At 43.6% G+C, this 25350-nt stretch overlaps 2 protein-coding genes across 5 annotated transcripts in view; one reads left to right on the forward strand and one right to left on the reverse strand.

The window, feature by feature from the left end:
• Nucleotides 1-10785, reverse strand: part of scaf1 (SR-related CTD-associated factor 1) — a 40005-nt gene extending 29220 nt beyond the window's left edge. For 3 of the 4 annotated variants that reach the window (XM_048617431.1, XM_020521946.2, XM_020521944.2), the window contains exon 1: nt 10672-10785. The gene's annotated coding sequence lies outside the window, so the exon portion shown is untranslated. The remainder of the gene's footprint in view (nt 1-10671) is intronic. The other variant, XM_020521945.2, reaches the window with a different exon arrangement.
• A 9871-nt stretch (nt 10786-20656) lies between these two features.
• Nucleotides 20657-25350, forward strand: part of LOC109921904 (ATP-sensitive inward rectifier potassium channel 11-like) — an 11492-nt gene continuing 6798 nt past the window's right edge. Inside the window, exon 1 of the mRNA XM_048617530.1 lies at nt 20657-20814. The gene's annotated coding sequence lies outside the window, so the exon portion shown is untranslated. The remainder of the gene's footprint in view (nt 20815-25350) is intronic.

Raw genomic sequence — 25350 nt, forward strand, 5'->3', positions numbered from 1 at the left:
AAGACGCTATACAGATACAGGCTTTTCTTAAGAGAGCTGCCTGTACTTAGAAGCTACCTTTCTGGTAATCTTATACTAAATGTGATAGACAGAGCCAAGTAATCTCATAACCAATAGAAGTAGACATCAGCCTTGCTGTCCTGGCACATTCAGCCATAAATAGTAGTGGAAATTTAAACAGCTAACTAGAGGAGCCTTGAAAAATATCCCTATTCTCGATGATGGGATGGCCTAGCACATGCTGAAGCAGTTTCAACCATCTTCGGCTAAAAGTGCTGAGTGAATGATCCATTTCAGCCTCTTCCTGAGGTTCCCAGAATCACAGATGCCAGTCTTTGGCCAATTTGAGTTTTCCATACAATATCAAAAAGTGCTGAAAGCATTTGATTCTGCACACGCTAATGGCCCTAAGAAAATTTTGGCAGTAGAAGATAGGATTTCTGCCCCAGAACTGGCTACATTTTAGCCAAGCTATCCCAATACAGCTACAACACTGCCATCTACACAGGCAGTACAAAAAAATTGATCAAGTAAGCCCTGCATGCAAAAAGCAGGACAAGTCCAAATCGGTCAATTACCATCCCCACCAATCTATTCTCTATCATCAAAGTGATGGGAGCTGCTGTTGACAATGCAATCAAGTGGCACTTACTCAGCAATAATCTGCTCACTGATGCAGTCTGTCCTCCTGACAAGGCCTCTCAGCTCCTGACACAACACAGTCTTGGTTAAAACATGAACAAAAGAATTGAATTCAAGAGGTGAAGTAAAAATGACCCTTTGATATCGAAGCCACATTTCACCTAGTGTGGCATCAAAAAGCCCCAGGAAAACTCGAGTCAATGGGAATCAGGGAGGAAACTCTCCACAGTCTGGAGTTATACTGAGCATACAGGAAGACGGCTGTGGTCAATGCAGCTCAATCACTTCAGACCAAATACATCACAGCTGGAATTCTGCCAAATGGTGCCCTAGACCCTAATAATCTTCAGCTACTTCATTAACAGCTTTCCCTCCATCGTAAGGGCAGAAATGGGATGTTCACTGACAATTGTACAGTATTCAGTGCCATTCAGAACTCTTCAGAAACAGAAGCAATCTGTGCCTATATGAAACAAGACTGGACAACATTCAGGCTTGGGTCTGATAGCTGGCAAGTTACACACAAGACATGCAAGGGCAAAACAATCATCGTCCCCCACAAGACAGAATCTAACTAACAACTCTTGATGTTCAACAGCATTACCATCTCAGAATTCCCCACTACCAACACACCTGGAGGTTGCCATTGACCAGAAACTGAACTGGACCAGCTATATCAATATTATGGCTACAAGAACAAGTCAGAAGCTGTGAATTCTGTTGCGTGTAACTCACTCCTGACTCTCTAAAGCCTCTCCACCATCTAAAGGCACAAGTCAGGAGGCTGATGGAATATTCTCCACTTACCTGGATGACTGCAGCTCCAGGAACACTCAAGAAGCTCAACACTATTCAGAACAAAGCAGCTTGCTTTACTGGTACAGCATTCAACTGTCTCTTAAACAACTCGGATCTTTGCCCCACAGTATCGAAAAGCTAATCATACTTAGTGTGAGGAATTTTCAGACATGAGTCCTGAATTTAACTTTCAACAGTTTGAAGATATGCTTCTCCCCAATTTGTTGTACTTTCAAGATTAACCTCAAAGACCTGCTCCAGATGACCAATACTTTGTAACTTTATGATAGTTTATAACTTGCATACTTTATAACGATATTTTACGCAGCTCACATTTCTCTAGCTGTTCCTCAGAACTTAAGCTTCTAACAAAAACTCAAATGCAGAAGTCAAAATGTTGCATATCTGCAGGTTTAGAAAGGGATTGCTTCATTGGCAGATTAATCCTGAATCAAAGCACCAAGAGTTTAAGCCTCTCCACATCATCACCAACAGCTTTTGAATGCATTCTTTGTGTCACAGTGGCCATAAGTGGACTATAGTACTTAAGGCGTGGTCTGAACAGACCTGTCAAAGTTGGGCCAGGTAAGAGGTCCCTAATGCAAATATTTGCTGCAAATGTCTAAACTTGGTCTTTTATTTCCCTACGCTGCACACGATGACAATTCAAAAATCATCTCAGTGAAGAGCTCTCATAGGTCCTCAGGACATGATGAGGCTATACGAATGCAAGTCTTTCTTATTTTATTGTAGCTTTATGTAAGATACCAAAGCACCACTGAACACTTTAAAGATGAATTAATGCCACCTATGCACCCGTGCACTGCACACACTCCAGCCACCAGAAGATTTGCGTGACACCACCGGGACTGTTATGTGTGATTACACTTTGCTCAGCTGTTACACTGACTATACAGCCATATTGTATCCGTCACTTAGACTTTTCACACGGTTGCTTTTATTGCATTCTGACTAAGCAGCTGAATTCTCTTAGGGAGAGAGGGAATAAAGTATGGGTCAGTTCCGAGAACTTCTGAAAATGGAAACAAAACTTGCCACAAGTTCTTGAATGGATTGTACGCCTTAAAATTTCATTGCATTGAAATGACAATACTTCACACTACTGCCTGTTCAAATTAAATTTTCCCCAGGGGCTTAAAACCATGGCATTCCTTGCCTTTCTTATCTTCCCTTCCTCAATTTTCCCTTCCTCCTACAGTCTTCCAGCTAATAAAATCCAAGTCTGGCCTTACCTATCCATTTCACTCATTGCAGTAACTTGGTACTTTATGTTGTTTTCCATTAGATAAATCAATGACTATTCACCCTACAACTCAATTAAATCCAATTAATGGAAGTGCCCCTAATTTTACCCTCAGAGGTTCGGAAACACATTAAGAAGACTAATGCTATTAATTCTTTTTGGGATTAATCAGCCTCAATCTCCCACAATGTGGGAGAGGATTGCAGCTTGAAGAATGAACTCAATACTGGTGCAATAGGAAAATACTGAGTTCTGGTTGAGTCACATACAGTACATCCCTCACCTCTCTGGTCTTAGCATACACAATGAGTGCACCACTGAACAGAAAAAAATCCGTGAGTTATTTACCAGTGGCTCAGGTCATAATTACGTGAATAAAATGTTAATAAACTCCTCTTTCAAGTGGAAGTCCAGAGGAGTGAAATATACCCCACTTACAACAGCAGTGCATCCTTTTGGATTTAGTCTGTCAAGAGTGATAAGTCTGCTTTATCATGAGGTCAGTTACAGTGACAGGATTACATTATCATGGGGTCAGTCAGTCATACAGCGACAGGACTGCACGACTGAGTATTATAGAGGGATCAGTTACTGATGGGATAGCAGCACTGTTGGGTCAATTACACTCAAAGCAGTTACACCAGTGAGGGATCTGTCAGTAACTACCTGCATGAAATCTAGAAAGGTGAATGTAAATAAACAGCAAATAGTTATAATACTGTGAACCAGACTTCATCGTTCTGTATTCATTTAGGAGATGTAGGCATCGCTGGCTAGGCCAGCGTTTATTGCCCATCACTGGAGGGCAGTTAAGAGTTAACTACATTGCTGTGGATCTGGAGTCACATGAAGGCCAGGCTGGGTAAAGGTGCAGATTTCCTTACCTAATGGGAAAGTAGAGGTACAGACAGTACCTCTGCACCATGAGATATCTTAAAGGCGTGTGATAACTCAGCTTATTGAGGCTTTTCTACCTGAGGGCTCAGGGAGCTACTTACCCCTTTAGGGATGGGGGTTACCTGTTCCTACCCTACATTACTGAACCAACTGATTCTTTAATGGTTACATGGTCACCATTGGCTAGAGTTTTATTCCAGGCTTTTACAAAATTCAAATTTCACTATCTGCTATGGTGGATTCGAACCCATATCCCAAGAACATTAACCTGTGGTTCTGGATGACCAATCCAGTGACATTACCACTAAGCCAATTCCTCCTCTGTGGGCCCCACTACCTCAACAATCACACAAGGCCACAGTCAGAAATCACCCAGGCCTTTTTCAAATCTAAGCAGTCACAACGGAAGCCCACTGATGGCTCAGCACGTAAACAGTGAAACACAGAGATACATGGATCAGGAAGGTCATGGGTTCGGCCTGATCTCAATGCACTCATTTTAGCCAGGCCTGTAATTCAAGCACTGCTCACTGATCTCAGTACCAATGGGCTAGCGAACAAATAAAGGAGATCAACCTGCAAAATGTAATTGGCAGTAGGGTAACGCACCCCCTGGGGCTAAGTAGTTCCCTGAGCCCGCAAGAGGAAAAGATGCAATCAGCTGAGGTATCACATCCCTTTAAGGTCTCCTGTGGTGCAGTGATACTGCCCCTCCCTCTAGACCAGGAGGCTCATCACACCTGCTCCAAAGGTGTGTACTAACATCTCTGAACAGGTTGTTCAGAAAATACATCACAACACTTCAAAGGCTCTTGTGGTGCAGTGGTACTGTCCCTACCTCTGGACCAGGACAACCCGGTTCAAGTCCCATCTGCTTCAGAGATGCATAATGACATCTCTGGACAGAATGATCTGAAAATATCTAGCTTCAGCCACCAGTGGAATCAGCACCTACTAGGTGGGAGTGGAAGATAATGGAAGAAAAAGAAGTTAGAAGATTTAAGAAGTAACCTCATAAATAATTAAAAAGAGAATGACCAAGTATTTGCAGCACAGAAATGCAGCACCATTCAGCCCAAGTGGTCTATGTTGGTGTTTAAGTCTCTAATGTCAGCCTATCAGGACAAATATACTTCTATTTCAATTTTCCTTGTGCTTATCTAGCTTCCCCTTAAATGCATCGAAGATTCACCTTAATTATTTATGTGGTAGGGAGTTCCACATTCTCACTACACTCTGGATAAATATAACTCTCCTGAACTCCCGACAGAATTTATAGGCAGAGATAGTAGGAAACTGTTTTATACTTATTGCAAGTAGTTTAGGTTTTTCTCACAAGTGGAGTCATGTTTGTTGAACCAGAGGATTCATGATTAAATCGTGCTGTTTAGAATTTGCCATTGTCCTCATACCTGAGTCTTTACACATAGGTCCATTGCTTTGTCAATTTGTTCATCTTCAGAGCAGTTTATCAGCTACTTGTGTTATTTACTACAGTCATACAACCATGGAAACAGACCCTTTAGTTCAACCAGTCCATACCAACCATAATCCCAAACTAAAGAGTCCCAACAGCCTGTGCTTGGCCCATATCCCTCCAAACATTTCCTCTTCATGTACTTATCCAAATGTCTTTTAAACATTGTAACTGTACCTGCATCCACCACTTCCTCAGGAAGTTCATTCCATACACAAACCACTCTGTGTAAAAACAAAAATGCCTTGCATGTCTTTTTGAAATCTTTCTCCTCTCACCTTAAAAATATGCCCTGGTCTTGAAATCCCCAACCCTAGGGAAAAGACAACTGCCATTCATCTTATCAATGCCCCTCATTATTTTATAAACCTCTATACAGTTACCCCTCAACCTCCTACGCTCCAGTGCAAAAAGTCCTAACCCATCCATCTTCTCCTGTTAACTCAAACCCTCCATTCCCGACAACATCCTGGTAAGTCTCTTCTGAACCCTATTCAGTTTAATAATATCCTTCCTATAACAGGGCAACCAGAACTAGACTCCCTATTCCAGAAGAGGCCTTATCAACATCCTGCACAGCCACAATGGTAACATCCTAACTCCTATACACAAAGGTCTGAGCAATGAAGGTAAGCGTGCTAAACGTCTTCTTAACCACCCTGTCTATACACGATGCAAACTTCAAAGAATTATGTGCCTAAATCCCTAGATCTCTCTGTTCTACAACATTCATGGAATGTGGGTGTTGCTGGTAAGGCCAATATTTATTGCCGACCTCTAGTTGCCCTTGAAAGCATGGTAATGAGCTGCGTTCTAAAACCACTGCAGTCCATGGGATGTAGGTACATCCTCAGTGCTGATAGGAAGGGAGTTCCAGGATTTTCACATAGCAGTGAAAGAACAGCAATAATGTCCAAGTCAGGATGGTGTGACGCTTGGAGTGGAAAAGATTGGCAAGATCCTGAGAGTTTAATTAAAAAGCTCAGGCTCCTATTGTTCAGTAAAAATCCATCATGCTTGTTGTGCATATTCCCTTACACCTTTCGCAGCGTTCAGACAACCTAAGGCACTCTAGCTGGTGATGGTGGGTGGGGCAAGTGCTTCCAATGAGGAACATCTCCAAGGCACTTACCAACTCCAACTGGCAGATGAAGGTCCCTGCAAAATCATTTGCCTTTGATTGCCCCTTGAAGTTAGACAGTGTCTGGTATAGCTCATATTGGGAACTGGCAGAGGGGGGCACTGGGCCCCTCTTTGGCATGGTATAGTGATGCTCTTGCCTGACCCAACAGAACAGTTTATGATCTCTTGATGCCAAAGCCACGCTTTCCAATCCCATCAACAGTGAATGTAACTGAAGGCAAACAGGCAACACTTCACCAACAAAGGATTTAGCTAAATGCATTGGAGGCAATTAAGAGGAATTCTAGCAGACTGATACCTGGGATGAGTGGGTTGGATTATGAATATAGATTGGACAGACTGGGCTTAATCCCACTGGGGTTTAGAAGGGTGACTTGACTGAAGTGTATAAGATCCTGAATGGTCTTGACAAAGTCGACATGGAAAGGATGTTTCCTCTTGTGGGTCAGTCCAGAGGTGGGTAACACTGCTGTAAAGTTAGGGGTCCCCCTTTCAGGAACAGCTGAAGAGAATTTTTTGTGTGTCATGGCCTTGTGACATTGGAATTTTCTGCCTCAGAACGTGGTAGAGGCAAAGTATTAAATATTTTTTAAAGCAAAGCTAGCTACATTTTTGTTAGCAAAGAGAATCAAAGTTATTGGGGGTGTACAAAGAAATGTAGAATTCAAAACACAAACAGATTAGCCCTGGTCTTATTGAATGGTGGAACAAGCCTGAAGGGTCAAATGGTCTACTTCTGCTCCTATTTCATTTGTTCATCTCACCAAATGTCCCAGCTACAGTGGGTTATCCCAGCCTCCAGACCCCGTTCATTTGTGATCATTAGTAATTATTACAGATCAAACACAGCAAACTTGGCTTGAAGTACAGAAAGAGTTGGTCTAAACTGGGGAGGGCACAGAAGAGGCAGAATCAGACAAACTTCTTCCCCCTACGTAATAACACTGATTATTGTCTGGAAGGGTTATCAGAGGCAGGCTGATGAGAATCCCATGTTACATCCTCGTGGTTGAATGGTCAATCAACAGTCTTGGGTCTGGGCTCTTGGGTGAAGAATGGATGCTGGAAATAAATGTCCAAGAGTCACCAGCCATTAAAAGTGCCCAAATAGGACAGTCAAGAATGAAAAGGACGCTTTCAACTGCAGTGCAAGTTCTCTGGTGGCATACATACACTCCTGTCACGATGCTCGAGTAATTTGCAAAGTGGATCAGTTATTCCTCAGCACCTCCTGGTTACTAAACAGCACCATTGCACCTGCACTAACCCAATTCCTTCCAAGTACACCTGATATCATATCTAGTAGATCTAAGAGAGAGAAGGATAGCAACAGTAAATAAGATGGCAAGATAAGTACACTGAAAACAAAATAATTTAGATGTTTATGGGAAAGGATTTTAAGCAAATCCAGTCAACTTGAAAAAGAACCAGCAATGGATAGGAAAGATCTTCCACAGGCTCAATGTTATGATTTTTGTTGATCTCCCCACACTTCCCAACATTTGCTGCGGTTGCTGAGGGAGGGGTAAGCCAAAGTAGTGACATTAAAGATCAATCTGAGACCCCCTCCAAAGGGCTGGCAAGATTGGGTGGAATGGGACAAGAGACGGGGTGAATCAGGAATTGAAACCTGACAATTTTAGGCAGAAGGGAATACTGACAGAGGTAGAAGGGCTCCAGGGTTCTGAGGTCCTGGGAAAGTAGTAAGTATAAATTTCAAATCCCAATCTCTGTAATGACCAGTGAGAAAGCAAGTGGGTTATGAGACTACCAGATCAACTTCTGACCAACAGCACCTCAGAAACAGGTCAATTTTCTCCTACCCTCTCCCAAGCGCAGTTGGGAGTTAAACTTAAAAAGTGCCATGCTGCCAATGATCATCTAGTCCAAGTTTTTTATTTCTAAGAGGTCAAATGAGCCAAGGTAAGAAGGATATAGCTTTCACCCCCAACCCAGGGATAAAATGCTACAATCAACGTCTCAGTTCTGAAGTAACCAAGTCCTATTTAGGCTTATATCTGAATTACTGGCTGGTCCCTCTTTAAATTTGGTGGGATTGAATGTTTGATCTAAACAGTGGACAAATCCCAAATCTACATTAGGTACCTCGAGATAGATGAAAATTAATGGGAAAAATTGACTCACTTCTGTAGAAAAGGAAAATTTGCACTTCTGGAACTCAGGAAATGTTTTTTTTTCTCCCAAAGTCCCAGTGAAACCAGACATTCCTAATTAGTGAGGGAAATGTTTCCTTAGGTTCCATGGTCACAGAGCATTTGCCACTGTTCAATGAGTTTGGTCATCTTCAGTTGTGTCAGAGTGCCTCAGAAATGCAGGACACTGCAGACATGTTGACCTGACAAAGTAGTTATGATAAGTTCCTGTCCCTGAACATAGGAAGGGGAGCAGGTCATTCAGCACCTCAAAGTTTCTCCGCCATTCAATGAGATCACAATCAATCAGTGACTTATAACCATATACATGTCCTTGGCCCTTCTTCCTCTGTAATACCAGAGTCCACATATTTCACATTTAAATTTTATCATTGATCTTTTGCCTTTGATGGAATAGTTTCCAATTTCCACCATATATCACTCCTGAAAGCCTAAGACCCTTATCACATAATGCTAGACTTGCCAATAACTAAAAATAGTTTTCTCTATTTACTTATTGGGCCCCATTACTATCTTGACTATTGGAGAATATCATGGGTGTTTTAAGACAATCCATTGGCCTTCATACATGTTTCTTTCTCTTTGCTGGCCCACAAATTCACAACTTGTCAGGGTAGGATAACAACTCACAACTTCGGCGTTGCAACCTTGATGCCACAACCGTTGCAATAATATGTTACATGCACAGTCTCCAATGACTATTCTAAAATTGATTGAAAAACTTGGACAGGATTGAGCTAGCCTTCTGATATTTATGGTGCAGCTTCACACTTGAATGCATGTAGATACCTAACAGAGACAGTACGGATGGTGGTGTCGATCTGCTTAAGAAACAGAGTAATTTGTCAGTGAATAAGAATGCAAGTTGACCTGTAGACACGAAGTAGGCAACAAAGCAAGAACAGAGGTAATGGGGATATTATCCAATTGCTATGCCCAAAAGTTGAAAATCATCCTAATGATGTCTGGATGACTCCAAATCTGGAGAGGCAAAGAACCTTAGGTTAGTTGCCTCCTTGGGACAAATCACTGCAGATGCTGTGTGTACCGAAAACAAAAAGTGCTGAGATCACAGTGGGTCAGACAGCCTCCATGGAGAGAAAGCAAGCTAACATTTTGAGTCCCTAGATGAGTCTTCATCAAAGCTCTGATGAGGAGTCATCTAGACTCAAAACATGCTTTCTCTCCATGGATGCTTAGTTGCCTCCTTCTTTCTCTAAATTGCTTAAATATGTAAAGACAATACTCCTGAAATTCCAGTCCACTAGACTCTTCTTGAGTTCCAATCTAGCACAATCCAATACTGTAAAAATCCTAAACAGTATTAGTCTTAATCCAGTCCTGGAAGATAATGACACCACAGCATAATCTTACATGCCGAATGCTGCGTTTTGGGCTGAGTCAAAGTAGATTTATTCTGTATCTAACTGCGCTGTGCATGCTTAATGAAACTCTGGATTCCTGAGATTGAAAAAAGTTCAATTTCTCCAGTGTCAGACATCCAGCAGAAAGTGCATAAAAAAAGAATCATGAGCAGGAAAACAAAATCAAAATCATACATTAGATCAGTCACTAGAGTTAATGATTCCCCCTTCCAGGTTCAATTCAACTGAGGGATAAAGTTTCTGTAAATGTACACAAGACATCCTCAAATATTCATTAATATTTTTGACACATTGACAACCTCGAACATCGTATGATTCACTATTTTCCTAAAGAGAGACAGCAATGATTGTTGTTAAGAACAAGCACATACAACAGTGTTAAATTTTGCTCAAAAAAAGATCAAGTTGACACTTTTTCAGAGAGTGCGATGGAGACGGGCACAACACAGGGAAGAAGTGGGGTGGGAGGGGGGGCACACTGAAGTTGCCTCTGTTCGTGGTGCAACAGTGTAATGGTATCACAAACTGTGCACTGGGGTGGGAGTAGAACCTTACATTTTCCAAAAGAGGGACAGGGTGGAAGGGCTGAGGGGGTTTTGATGTAGATTTTTCCAAAGTTTGGTCTGATGATTGTGGCTTGCAAATCAAAGAAGGTGGAGGGGGGAGCAATGGAAAGGCAGGGATCACCATCAGCAGCTCTTAGGTTTTGAAATATCCTCAGTTGCTGTGAACTGCAATAATCTGGCTTCCTACCTGCAGATCCCTAAAGATGTCCTGGTGCTCTGCCCCCACTGAGATTAACATATTCCCAATCCATTACAGTCAAAACCCCAAATCCCTAAAAACACAAGATACCCTCATTAATTTTCGTACAGATGGGTTTAGTATTACCTTACATATGAATTTCAGGCCTTATTCCCTCTGCCGGTCGCTTTCAGGGGATTTTTTTCTCTTGCAAACATACAGCCGAACAATGGAGCAGCCACCATCTTACCACAATGCACTGTCGGCTCCCTTAGCACAGCGCGCAGGCGCGGATACCGCCATGTGCGCCGGGAATTGTAGTTCGGTTGCTGCAGGTGCTGCCATGAAAGCGAAAGGCGTCCCTGGAGGAGAGGGGACTACATTTCCCAGTGTGCATTGCGCAGCGGCCGTCCGTCTCTTGCGGGGAGAGGGGAGCCGAGCGGAAGCGGGGAGGGACGAGGGCCGGACGGAGAATTCCGGGAGTAGCCGAGAGTTGCCGGAGATCACCGAAGTTGGGGAGTGGGAGAAGGGGTGAATGTCCGAAGAGTGACGGAGGCCCACGAAGCTTGCTTCTTAAAGAGGAAGGCACATTCATTTTGATCCAGTTTCCACTTTGGATACAGTTAAGAAAGATGGGTCCAGAAATATGCTGGTTAGCTCTAGGTTCAAGATTCTACCTAAATTAATCACCGTAAATAGTGTCAAGCTGGAAACTGTGGAACCCTGGCAAAATGTAATTGACCTGAAACATGAACCTTAACCCCCTCCCAACACAAACACTGTTTGAGTAGCTGCATTCACTGCATTTTCCGTTTTACTTCAGATTCCCGGCATCTGCAGCATTTTACTTTTGTAATAGACTGCCAAAGAAACTTTGGATGCCCAAGTATATATGAATCATTAAGACTGAACAGGAAATAATCTGATGGAACACTGACCTTTCTTTCTAGCCCTCATAGTTGGGATTGGGACCAGAAGTCCTGTTTCAGCTCTATAAACTCCACCTTATAGAGTCATACAGTCAACCCCCATTCTCTGAGCATCTCACGGCATTTGTGTAATTCCTACAGTGCAGATAGAGGCAATTCAGTCCATCAAGACTGCACTGAGGGACCATGCACTCAGATCCTGTGCGGAACGACTGGCAGGATATTCGCAGACATCTTTAACCCCTTCTTACTATGATCTGAAGTCACCACCTGCTTCAAGAAGACCATCATCATCCTGACGCCAAAGAAAAATCACACAGTGTGCCTCAACGACTACCACCTGGTGGCTCTGATCTCCATAATTATGAAGTACTTCGAGAGGTTAGTCATGGCTCACATCAAGTCCAGCTTACCAAATTGTCTCGATCCTTTGCAATTAGCCTACTGGTGCAACAGGTCCAAGCTAGCTCCCTGGCCCTACCCTTAGCCCTGGAACATCTGGGTAACAAGGATAACAAAGATACCTACGTCAGGCTCCTATTTATTGACCACAGTTCCACATTCAACACCATAGTTCCAAACAAAATCATCTCTAAACTCCAAGGTCTCAGCTGCCCCCTCCGTAACTGGATCCTCAAATTCCTGACCCAGAGACTGCAATCAGTACGAATAGGTGACAACACCTCCTCCACATTAATCCACAACACTGTTGCCTCTCAAGCTGCGTATTCAGCCCCCTGCTACTTATAAACTCACAACTTTGCGGCCAAATTCCATCCCAATTCCAGGTTTACTATGACACCACTGTTGTAGGTTGGATCTCAAAATAAAAACAAAACAGGAATGCAGGAAATAGATTGAGTGCTTAGCGGCATGGTGTAAAGACAACAATTTCTCCACCAACATCAGCAAAATGAGGTTGTTTATAAAGAAATGCGGTCGATGGAGCGTAATTGTGGACATAGAGATGGTTTGAGGTGTGTATACTTCAATGCTAGAAGTATCAGAAATAAGGCAGATGAACTTAGAGCATGGGTGGGTACTTGGAACTACGATGTTGTGGCCATTACAGAAACTTGGGTAACTCAGGGAGAGGAATGGTTGTTGGAAGTTCCAGGATTTAGATGCTTTAAAAGAAATAAGGAGAGTGGAAAAAGAGGCAAGGAAGTGGCATTGCTAGGCAGGGCTAGTATAGCAACTACTGAAAGGCAGTTCGAGAATGATATGTCTACAGAGTCAGTTTGGGTTGATGTCCAGAACAAGAAAGGGGGAGTCACTTTGTTGGGGTTTTTTTACAGACCCCCTAATAGTTGCAGAGAAGTAGAGGAGCGGATTGGGAGGCAGGTACTGGAAAGGTGCAGAAGTCACAGGGTTGTAGTCATGGGTGACTTCAACTTTCCAAATATTGATTGGAAACATTTTAGTTGTACAGTTTAGATGGAGCGGATTTTGTCCAGTGCATTCGGGAAGGATTCCTGACACAGTATGTAGATAGACCAACACGAGGAAAGGCCACTTTGGATTTGGTGCTTGGCAATGAACCGGGCCAAGTGTTAGACCTGTTGGTAGGAGAGCATTTTGGCGGTAGCGATCATAACTCTGTTACTTTTACAATAGTCATGGAAAAGGATAGGTACATACAGCAGGGTAAGGTTTATAATTGGGGGAAGGGTAATTACAATTCTGTTAGGCAAGAACTGGGTACATAAAGTGGGAACAGATGCTGTCAGGGAAGAGCATTATTGAAATGTGGAGATTGTTTAAGGAATGCATACTGCGTGTACTCGATATGTTTGTCCCTAGCAGGCAGGGAACATGCGGTCGAGTGAGGGAGCCTTGGTTCTCAAGAGAGGTCGAATGTCTGGTTAAGAGAAAGAAGGATGCTTATGTAAGGTTTAGGAAACAAGGAACGGAAAAGTCTCTGGAGGGATGCAAGTTATCCAGGAAGAAGCTGAAGATAGAGCTTAGGAGAGCTATAAGGGGGTATGAGAAAACCTTGGCAGATAGGATCAAGGAAAACACCAAGCCTTTTTACACGTACGTGAGGAATAAGAGAATGACCAGAGAAAGGGCCGATCAAGGATTGTAAAGGGAATTTGTGCACAGAGCCTAAAGAGATAGGAGAGGTCCTTAGTGAATACTTTTCTTCGGTATTCACAACTCAGAGGGACCTAGTTGTAGAGGAGGACAGTGTGAAACAGGCTGGTCGGCTAGAGGAGGTTGATGTTAGTAAGGAAGATGTTCAAGGAATTTTGAGGAAGTTGAAGACAGATAAGTCCCCCGGGCCTGATGGGATTTATTCAAGGATTCTATGGGAAGCGAGGGAAGAGATCGCAGGGCCTTTGGCGATGATCTTTTCGTCCTCATTGTCCACGGGTATAGTGCCGGAAGATTGGATAGAGGCAAACGTCATTCCCTTGTTCAAAAAAGGGAATAGGGATATCCCTGGAAATTACAGGCCAGTTAGTCTTATATCAGTGGTGGGCAAATTACTGGAAAGGGCTCTGAGAGGCACAGTTCGATTCGTGATAGTCAGCATGGATTTGTGAGGCGTAGATTATGCCTCACAAATCTTATTGAATTCTTTGAAGAGGTGACCAAACACGTGGTTGAAGGTAGAGCAGTGGATGTGGTATACATAGATTTAAGTAAGGTGTTTGATAAGGTTCCCCATGGTAGGCTCATGCAGAAGGTAAGGAGGCATGGGATAGGGGGAAATGTGGCAGATTGTATTCAGAATTGGCTGACCCTTAGAAGACAAAGGGTGGTAGTGGACAGAAAATATTCAACATTGTGCTCAGTTACGAGTGGTGTACCACAAGGATCTGTCCTGGGTCCTCTTCTATTTGTGATTTATGTAAATGATTTGGATGAAGGAGTGGAAGGGTGGATTAACAAGTTTGCGGATGATATGAAGGTGGGTCGAGTTGTGGATAGTGTGGAGGGCTGGTCTAGGTTACAAAGGGACATTGATAGGATGCAGAGCTGGGCTGAGAAGTGGCAGACGGAGATTAACCCTGAAAAGTGTGAGGTGATTCATTTTGGAAGGACAAACTTGAAAGCAGAATACAGGGTTAACGGAAAGATTCTTGGCAGTGTGGAGGAGCAGAGGGATCTTGGGGTTCATGTTCACAGTTCCCTGAGAACTGCCACCCAGGTGGATAGAGTTGTTAAGAAGGCGTACGGTGTGTTAGCTTTCATTAATAGAGGGATTGAGTTCAAGAGCCGTGAAGTTATGCTCCAGCTATACAAACGCCTGGTTCGGCGACATCTGGAATATTGTGTCCAGTTCTGGTCGCCTCATTACAGGAAAGATGTGGAGCTGTTGGAAAAGGTGCAGAGGAGATCTACCAGGATGTTGCCTGGAATGGAGGGAAGGTCTTACGAGGAAAGGTTGAGAGATCTAGGGCTTTTCTCTTTAGAATGACGAAGGATGAGTGGTGACTTGATAGAGGTGTACAAAATGATCAGACGTATAGATAGAGTAGACAGCCAAAGACTTTTTCCTAGGGTGGAGATAGCTATTACGTGGGGGCATAGTTTTAAAGTGAATGGAGGTAGATATAGGGGAGACGTCAGAGGTAGGTTCTTTACTCAGAGAGTGGTCGGGGCGTGGAATACATTGCTGGAGAGGGTAGTGGAGTCGGCCTCATTAGGGGCATTTAAGCGGCTGTTAGATAGGCACATGGATGATAGTATAAGGTAGGAGTGGAGGTTAGATAGACCTTAGGATTAGGGTAAAAGTTTGGCACAACATCGTGGGCTGAAGGGCCTGTACTGTACTGTTCTATGTTCTATGTTCTATGTTCTAAAATGAGGGAGCTGGTTGTTGACTTCAGGAAGCAGAGTGGAGGGCACGCCCCTGTCTGCATCAATGGGGCTGAGGTGGAGATGGTCGAGAGCATCATGTTTCTGTCCTGGTCCACCGACATCGGCGCAATTATCAAGGAAGCACAACAACGTCTCTACTTCCTCAGGGGGCTGAGGAAATTCAGCATGTCCGCAAGGACTCTTACCAATTTTTATAGATGCACCATAAAAAGCATCCTGTCTAGATGCATTGCAGGGTGGTATGGCAACTGCTCTGCCCAAGACTGCAAAAAAACTACAGACAATAGTGAACACAGCTCAGCCCATAGTGCAAACCAGCCTTCCATCCAGTGACTCCATCTACACTTCCTGCTGCCTCGGGAAGGCAGCCAACATATTCAAAGACCCCTCCCACCCTGATTATACTCTCTTCCACCCCCTTCTGTTGGGCAGAAGATGTAAAAGTTTGAATACACATGTGAGTAGATTCAAGAACAGTTTCCTCACTGCTGTTATCAGACTTTTGAACAGACCTCTCAAATGTTAATTCTGATCTCTCCATCTGCACCTTCTCTATGTCTATAACACTGTACTCTGCACTCTGTTTTGCTACCCTGATGCACTTTGTACGGTATGATCTCCCTGTATAGCACACAAAACAACACTTTTCACTGTATCCCAATACATGTGACACAATAAATCAAACTCAAACTCAAAATCTATTTTTATTTTATATGTTTATGTCTGTTGCCAGTTGCTTGCCGGTCCAAAGTGCAATGGCATGTTGTTCTTACAGGTGGCGCTGCCACCGTGGTGCCCATTACTACCCCCACTAGGGCTCACACGGTACTGCAAGGACAGAAGCCACAACTGAAGGTGTGTTTAACAACAAGACTGTTCACTCAGCATGATGCAGTTCCACCATGCCCCACCATTTCAGTTAAAGAAATATTTATTGCTCCACCATTGGTGGTCATGGCCTTCAAGTGTCAAGACCCTAAGCTCCAGAAATCCTTCTCGGCTTCTCTGCCTCTTTTAAGATGCTCCTTAATATATAGATCCTTGACGAAGTGCCCTTCCATATCCTTTATGTGGCTTGTTTTGTATGTTTTGTTTTCTATTCATTTGTGGGATGTGGGCGACGCTGGCTGGCCAGCATTTCTTGCCCATCCCTAGTTGCCCTTGAGGAGGTGGTGAGCTGCCTTCTTGAACCGCTGCAGTCCTCCTGCTGTAGGTTGACCCACAATGCTATTAGGGAGGGAACTCCAGGATTTTGACCCAGCGACAGTGAAGGAAAGCGATATATTTCCAAGTCAGGATGGTGAATGACTTGGAGGGGAACTTGGAGGTGGTGGTGTTCCCATATATCAGATGTCCTTGTCCTTCTAGATGGAAATGGTCATGGGTTTGGAAGGTGCTGTCTGAGGATCTTTGGTGAATTTCTGCAATGTATCTTGTAGATAGAACACACTGCTGCTACTGAGCATCAGTGGTGGAAGGAGTGAATGCTAGTGGACGTAGTGCCAATCAAGCGGGGGCCACTTTGTCCTGGATGGTATTAAACTTCTTGAGTGTTGTTGGCACTCATCCAGGCAAGTACGATAGTTACGCTTGTCCAGCGTTTTGGGGGTAGAGGCACTGTATGAATGCAAGTTGTTGTTGTAAAGGGCGAAGCAGCTGTTTCTGGGCTATAGGGTGGAGGTTTCACTTTAACACCTTGAGTCACAGCTTGACCAGCATCTTTACAGAAAAAAAGTGCTTTATTATCAGTGTGTTGGAAAAATTGCTTCATAGCATTGCTAAAATTGTGATGTGAACCCAGTCTAATCCTGTAATAATAAATCAGCTGTGATAATTAGAAGGCACATGATGAATAAAAAGGCTCCACATTCTTCGAATACTCTTCAATGAGCAAATCACACAATTTCACTCCTATTCCATAAAAATGCTGTTAGTCTGAGAGAATCTCCGAAAATCTGGGGAGATACTGTTTGCAACATCCTGAATTTTAGGTACATTTCCAAAAGAATATGTGCACTTAAACTCCAAAGAAGTCACACAGACAGGTTCCATAAGCAAATCCCAGTCCAGGGGTCTATTCTCTTTTTTGGTTTGTGTAATCAGCTTGTTACGACACACATCTGGGGCAGGTCAGATTTGAATTTGGAGATAGGGACACTATCATGGTGCCACCAGTCTCTTTTTAGGTGATGGCAGCCACACTAGCAGAGATCTAACAGGATCCCTGGATTATAATTAGCCACAAGTGATCATGATCCAATGACAACAAAAAATGCTGGAGATCACAGCGAGTCGGTCAGCATCCATGGAGAGAAAGCAAGCTAATGTTTCAAGTCTGGATGACTCTTGATGAAGATCTTCAGCTTTTTTTTTGTTTTCAGTTCAGTTTCCAGCATCTGCAGTAATTTGCTCCTACATTGTGTATGATCCAATGACACGTCTTCTCTACGGAAAATCATCAGACAAGAAAAATAGGGCAAAAGGTTTATGATACTTGGCTAAAGAATCAGAGGGAGCGGTGTAGTGTTCACATGTGCTGTCTTTGTGAATCTGACACCGCTTACTATCGAGGCCCACTGTACTTGATTGATTAAACCTCACTGTGGACTTAGACAGAAGTTAAGAAACTGGGGAAAAGGAAGGCAGATGCAGTGGCTGTGATGCAGTAGTAGTGTCCCTGTCTCTGAGTTCAAGTCTCTTGGCAGGACTTGTTGGCCGTGTAGGAGTGTTTGTAACTTCGCCAAAAAGTTTGACTGTCATTCGGCCCGTTGAGTCTGCTCCATATCATGGCTGATAAGTTTCTCAATCCCATTTTCCTGTCTTCTCCCTTAATCCCCTTACCAATCAGGAACCCATCTGTCTTATTTCTTAAAGACAGTTAATGAGCTGGCCTCCGCAGCCCTCTGCACAATAAGTTCCCCAGATTCACCATTCTCTGACAAAAATCCTTCTCATCTCAGATATAAAGGGTTGTCCCTTCACTCTGAGGCTGTGCCCTTGGGTCCTAGTCCGTCCTACCAGTGGAAATGTCTTCTCCATGTTCATTCTATACAGGCCTCTCAATACTCTTTAAGTTTCAATTGGATCTAAACTCCATTGAGTACAGACCCAGAGTCCTCAACTGCTCCTCATATGACAAGCCCTTGATCGTGGGGTTCATTCTCATAAACCTCCTCTGGACCCTCTCCAATGGACAAAAGAACATAAGAACCAGGAGCAGGAGTGGGCCATCTGGCCCCTCGAGCCTACTCCACCATTCAACAAGATCATGGTTAATCTTTTCATGGACTCAGCTCCACTTACCCGTCTACCCACCATTACCCTTAATTCCTTTATTGTTCAAAAATGTATCTATCTTTGCCTTAAAAACGTACAATGAGGAAGCCTCAACTGCTTCATTGGGCAGGGAATTCCACAGATTCACAACCTTTTGGGTGATAAAGTTCCTCCTGAACTCAGTCCTAAAACTGCTCCCCCTTATTTTGAGGCTGTGCCCCCTCGTTCTAGTTTCACCTGCCAATGGAAACAACCTCCCTGCTTCTATCTTATCTATTCCCTTCATAATTTTATATGGTTCCATACAGATCCCCTAACTCTTCAAAATTCCAATCAGTATAGTGCTAGTCTACTCAACTCCAGAATCAACCTAATGAACCTCCTCTGCACCCCCTCCAGTGGCAGTACAAACCGCTGGAGTATGTTGCCTCTCAATGTGGGCCCAATCTAATGATAGTACAAGGCCCAAATTGCTGGAGAAACTCAGCAGGCCTGGCAGCATCTATGGAGAGAAAGCAGGGTCACTAGACAGGAAATGTTAACTCTGTTTCTTTCTCCACAGATGCTGCCTGCCCTGCTGAGTATCTCAAGCTATTTCTGTTTTTGTCTGTTTCAGGGGAAAAGACAAACAGATTGAGGGAACGTTCCATTAAATCTGTGTTTTCCTTCTCAGTAAAAGATTGCATGATTTGGATGAACAGGAAGGGCAGTGCCTTGAGAAAAGACTGACAAAAAGAACAGGAGCACAAGCATAGAGCAGACATTTTAAAGCATCATTTCTGCGTAGGTTGGAGAATATAAAAGGCACAGCAGGGGGGTGAGGGGGATATCTATTTTCTACCACAGTGAGTTGTTACAATCCGGAGTGTGCAGTTTGAAAAGCTCAGTGGAAGCAGACTGAAAAGTAATGACATTCAAGGAAATTAAGAAGCAAGGGATGGCATGGTTGCTCAGTGGTTAGCACTGCTGCCTCACAGCGCCAGGGGCCTGGGTTTGGTTCCACCCTCGGGCGACTGTCTGTGTGGAGTTTGCACATTCTCCCCGTGTCTGCGTGGGTTCCTTATGGATACTCCAGTTTCCTCACAAAGAGCCCAAACCTGAAGGGCATAGGTTTAAGGTGAGGGGGAAAGTATTAAAAGGGAGGTGAGGGGTAACATTTTCACACAGAGAATGGTGCGTGTATGGAATGAGCTGCCAGAGGAAGTGCTGGAGGCTGGTACAATTACAACATTTAAAAGGCGTCTTTTACATTAATAAAGATACATGAGGAGGAATGGTTTGGAGGGATTTGGGCCAAATGTTGGTAAATGGGACTAGATTAATTTAGGATATCTGGTTAGCATGGACGAGTTGAAATGAAAGTTCTGTTTCCATGTTGTACAGCTCTATCTGCAGGTTAGGTGGATTGGCCGTGCTAAATTGCCCCAGGGATGTGTAGGTAGATTGGCCATGGGACATGGTGGGTTACTGGGATGAGGTAGGGGGAGGTGGTAGTTGGGATGCTGTTAGGAGTGTGGACTCGATGGGCCGAATGTCCTGCTTCCCCAGTGTAAGGATTCTATGAGAGCTGGGGGTAATTATAGAGCTATGAGCAAAAAAAAACTGGGAATGTTTGGATAGCAGCTAGCGCAGGTGGGCTGAATGGCCTCTTTCTGAGCTGGATTATCCATTCGAATTGCAGGCAATGAAGTGAAGTGTCAGTAACAGAAAGTTAAGTTTGGGACAATGACATAGCACTTCCTGGAAACAAACAGATAAAAGAATATTACAGTAGTGTCTTGCATTTCTGCAAAATCTTTAAAATTCTTGTAAAGAAGCTATTCTTGGAAACTCCTCTGTCACCAGTTTCAAAGAATAAAAAGCCGATCGAGTGAGGCTTGGAATTGATGAGGAGAATCTGGCGTTTACAATACTGTACTTCCCCTTTAAGGAGAATTCATGCTGCCATTTGGCAGAATAAAATCCTCCAGTTGCCCTTAAGCCGTCACTTTAAAGCTCCTATCTATTACTTGTTTCCATGGGAATAGATGGATCAGCTGTTTTCTTTTGTGTCACCTCTATGGAGACACAAACCCCAGGCTTCCTTGTATTTTTGGACCAGGCTGTTCAGCAAATATCATTCCACCTCCCCCCACCCCAGTCAGGCCAGGTTCCTGATCGAAAGGGATGCTCAATCTAAAACCTCTAGGTTCCAGACGAGCAACCAAAACAAGGCGAGGATACAATCTTTAATCTAACTCCTCTTGCATCCAAGGTCAGTAAATGTTCCAGTTTCTGGACCTTCTATTGTGTGTTCACAGAATAATGCAACAAGATAAAGGGGTGATCAAGGCTGTTTTACACTGACTGCATGCCATGTTTATTAAGGTAAGTATTCAGCTGATGGCTGAATTAGGAAGACATAGCCACAATTAGATGTGGCACTATTGTTTTATATTTCAAATGCCCGTTCTGCAATAGAAAGAACGGAAGAATTGCATTTGGGCAGCATCCTTTCAGCACATTCCAACCAAGGGAGTCCTTTAGAAGCACGGCCACTGTTGTCATTGCAGTCTACGTGCGCACAGCAAGCTCCCACAAACAGCAATGTGATGAGCAGAGAATTTGTGTTAGTGATGTTAATTGAAGCTTGGAAGGATTTCCCCTGTCCCTATTGTAAATGGTCCCTCGGTTGGCTCAGTTGCCTGGATGGCTGGTTTACAATGCAGAGTTAACACCAACAGTGTGGGTTCAGTTCCTGTGCTTCCACACAGAGGGTGGTTTGTAATGGAATGAGTTGCCAGAGGAAGTTGTAAATGCAGGTACAGCTTCAACATTTAAAAGACATATGGACAGGAAAGGTTTAGAGGGGATATGGGCCAGATGCAGGCAAGTGCGACTAGTTTAGTTTAGGAAACCTGGTTAGAATGGATGAGTTGGGCTGAAGGGTCTGTTTCTGTGCTGATTGACTCTATAACAATGGTGACTTTACCATTTGAAAGATAGGGTCTGCAGCAGAACATGACTTCTTCAGTATTGTGTTGGAGGGTCAATGCCGTTGTATTCTTGCTGTGGTGTGCTGAACTCTACAACCTCCTGTCTGACAGACGAAGGTGTATCTGACAGCAGCTGGGTGTTACCACCTCCCCTGCATCCACCTGCCACTGAGCTTCCCCCATTTTTTTATTCCCCACCTCCTCCACCACCATAGTTTCTCAGTCCCCAACCAGGACCTTCTTTCATCCTTCACTTGTTCACGGTTTGTAATCCCTGATGGAAGGGACTGAATTTTCTCTCTATCTCCTTAACGTTGTGAGAATGTTTTTCCCTTTTAATGTGGTATGTGGAGTTTTAAGGATTGCTTTCTGGAGGCACTGATGCTGAGTGCGGTATTTCATTTTGTTATGTGACAACGGTCTCTGTATCTATTTCTCTATTGTTTCTCTTTCTTTCCTGGAGAGCAGGTTTCTGGCCATATTTTTTTAAACACTCAGTTACCTTTGAAATAAAGGCTGACATTCCATTTTCCTCCCCTATTACCTGCTACACTTGAATGCTATTCAAGCCATCTCCAGCTATGCTCCTCCAAATATCTATTCCTTCGGTGTGAACAGCTGGCTATTCAACTATGTAGGTCATTGCTGGCTGTCTTGATAATGTTTTCACCTGATGTCCACTTGTGTTTTCTGTTGGGCAGTGGCTGGAAAATGTCTGACAGTTTGTGTACAAGCAGATTGGTCACCCTGCTAGCCAAGGGCCCTTGTACAATAGAACGGAGCTCAACACACGCTGAAAGTCTTACACTGGACTCAACATTCACCCAATATCCATTAGATTCAAGAAGCTCAACATCACCCAGGACAAAGAAGTTCGCTTGACTGGCATCTATCAAACACCCGATGCACAGTTAACCAGCTACAAAATGCACTGCAGTAACTCAACAAGGATCCTTTGGCAGCCCCTTACCAAACTCATGGCCTTTACCATCAGATACATGGGCGCACCACCCCCTGCTTCCCCTCCAAGGCACTCACCATCCTGACTTGGAAATATATTGCCGTTCCTTCAGCGTTGCTGGGTCAAAATCCTGGAACTCCCTCCCTAAGGGCATTGTGGGTCAACCTACAATGTGTGGTTTTTGGGTAAACACCACACAACTGTGGTGTTTAGGAAAACAGCTCACCACCGTCTTAGTATCATAGAATGTCCACAGAAAGAATCCGTTTGGCCCATTGAGTTTGCACCAGCCCTCCAAAGAGCATCCCTCTTGATGGGCCAAATGGCCTACGTCTGCTCCTACAACATAGGGTCTTATTTTTAAAAATGAGTTTGATCGGGTCTTTGGAAGCTTACATATTACACATTTCCTACATTACAGACGCGACAAGTAAAAATAAAAACACCTCATTGGCTTTGGGATGTCCTGAGGCCATGAACAATTGCCTAATGAAAATATAAGTCTCCGTGACTTTTTCACACATTTTCTGTGTTTCTGTTTCTCTTTCTTCACCTCTCTCTATCTCTAAACAGAAGCTCTGAGGCATTGCTCACTGTCTGTCAAAGATAGAAAGGTGGAGGGACAGATGGTGTTGAGGAAACAGGGAGGCTACAGAATGACTTCCACGAGGAGAGTGGGCAAAGAAGTGGCAGATTGTATTCAATGTGGGAAAATGTGAGATTATGCACTTTGGTAGGAAGAATAGAGGCATAGATTATTTTCTAAATGGGAAATAGCTTCAGAAATCTGAAGCACAAAGGGACTTGGGAGTCCTAGTTCAGGATTCTCTGAAGGTTAACATGCAGGTTCAGTTAGCAGTTAGGAAGGTAAATGCAACGTTAGCATTCATTTTGAGAAGTTTAGAAAACAACAACAGAGATGTACTGCTGAGTTTGTATAAGCCTATGGTTAGGCAGCATTCGGAATATTGTGAGCAGTTTTGGGCCCTGTATCTAAGGAAGGACGTGCTGGCCATGAAGGGAGTCCAGAGGAAGTATACGAGAATGATCCTGGAGATGGAATGGTTGTCATATATGGGACGGTTGAGGACTCTGGGTCTGAACTCCATGGAGTTTAGAAAGACGAGGGAGGTATCTGATTGAAACTCTCAGAATACTGAGAAGCCTGGATAGAATGGATGTGGAGGAGATGTTTCCATTAGTAGGAGAGTCTAGGACCCAAGGACACAGCCTCAGAGTGAAGGGAGAGCCCTTTTAGAGCTGAGATGAGGAGGAATTTCTTCAGTGTGATGGTGATGAATCTGTGGAACTCATTGCTGCAGAAGGTATTACTTCCAATTGCCAAGTCATTGAGTGTATTTAAGACGAAGGTAGGTCCTTGATTAGTAAGGGGTTAAAGTATTATGAGCAGAAGGCAGGAGAATGGGTCTGAGAGACATGTCAGTCATGATCAAATGGCAGAGCAGACTCAGAGGGCCAAATGGCCTAATTTTACTCTTGTATCTATGGAAAAACGGAGCCGTTATAACATGTTACATGCTAAATTTTATTTTAATTTCAAAAATATCTTTCGTGCATAAAAAATCTTCACATATATACATAGTCACAAGTGCAGTTCAATTCTGTACAATAATATATTAAAGAAACCAACCAACATTGGAGTTTACCTCTATCCAAACAAACCAAAGGCATCTTTTAGAACAGGACTACATTTATATGCAGAGATAGCAAGTGCTGATGCTGGAGTCAGAGATAACGCAGTGTGGAGCTGGAGGAACACAGCAGGACAGGCAGCACCAGAGGAGCAGGAAAGCTGACGTTTTGGGTTGGGACCCTTCTTCATTTATCTCAGCTGCTTTCCCCATTTCTGGAGAAGAGTCCTGACCCAAAACGTCAAGTTTCCTGCTCCTCTGATGCTGCCTGGCCTGCTGTGTTTCTCCAGCTCCACATCACATTTATATGAATTTGAGGCATCAGGAGGGTCTGAAAACTGAACAGATCCCCATTTCAATTTGGCAGGAAGGCCTCTGACAGTGGTCTGTCTCCACTGCACCTTGGTGGCAGCTACCTAAGCTTTAGTGCGTCCCTCAGCATGTAGTCCTGAACGTTGCAATGTGCCAATCTGGAACACTTAGGCTGGGTCAACTCCTTGTTCTGGAGGATAACAAGGTTCAGGCAGACCAAAGAGTGTCTTTCACTGAGTTGATGGTGCTTGAGGTGCAGTCAATGTTTGTCTCGGTGTGCAGTCCTGGGCAACAGACCGTAGAGCACAGAGTCCTGCATCACGGAGCTGCTCGGGATGAACCTCGACAAAAACCTCTTTCTAATTATCGTCTTATTATGGCGTGGCATGAATAATTTAGCACGTCTCTTGGCTCACCTACAGACTAATTGCTTTCAGGTATATCTTAGATGTACCTTTCTCACAAAGGACCAACTTCCCCTTTTTTTCTTTCGATCTTGTTTGTTGTTTTTGGTAAGTCAAGTGGCTTTCTTTGTTTGATAACTTGTTTTAAGAACAATTCAATTCCAGATGTGGCTGTAGGACACCTACAATGTGGCAGGTGAGTCTCAAAATCTGAAACACTGGATTGACCAGAATTAATCCTATACTGAAATCTACTTGCTTTTTTTGTTGGACGTTCGAGAAGTGCTGGCCTAGGTCATCAAATTAGCATTAATTTCAGACGTGTGTATCAGTGGGAAGTAATACCTGTCAGTTCACCTGGCCTTCACACTTGATATTTCTTCCTGTTGTTACACTAGATCAAAGTGGAACATCAACTGTTTTATGTACAAAAACAGAAGTTGCTGGAAAAGCTCAGCAGGTCTGGCAGCATCTGTGAAGAAATCA

This window comes from Rhincodon typus, chromosome 37 (assembly GCF_021869965.1).
Source record: "Rhincodon typus isolate 14 chromosome 37, sRhiTyp1.1, whole genome shotgun sequence".
NCBI lineage: Eukaryota > Metazoa > Chordata > Chondrichthyes > Orectolobiformes > Rhincodontidae > Rhincodon > Rhincodon typus.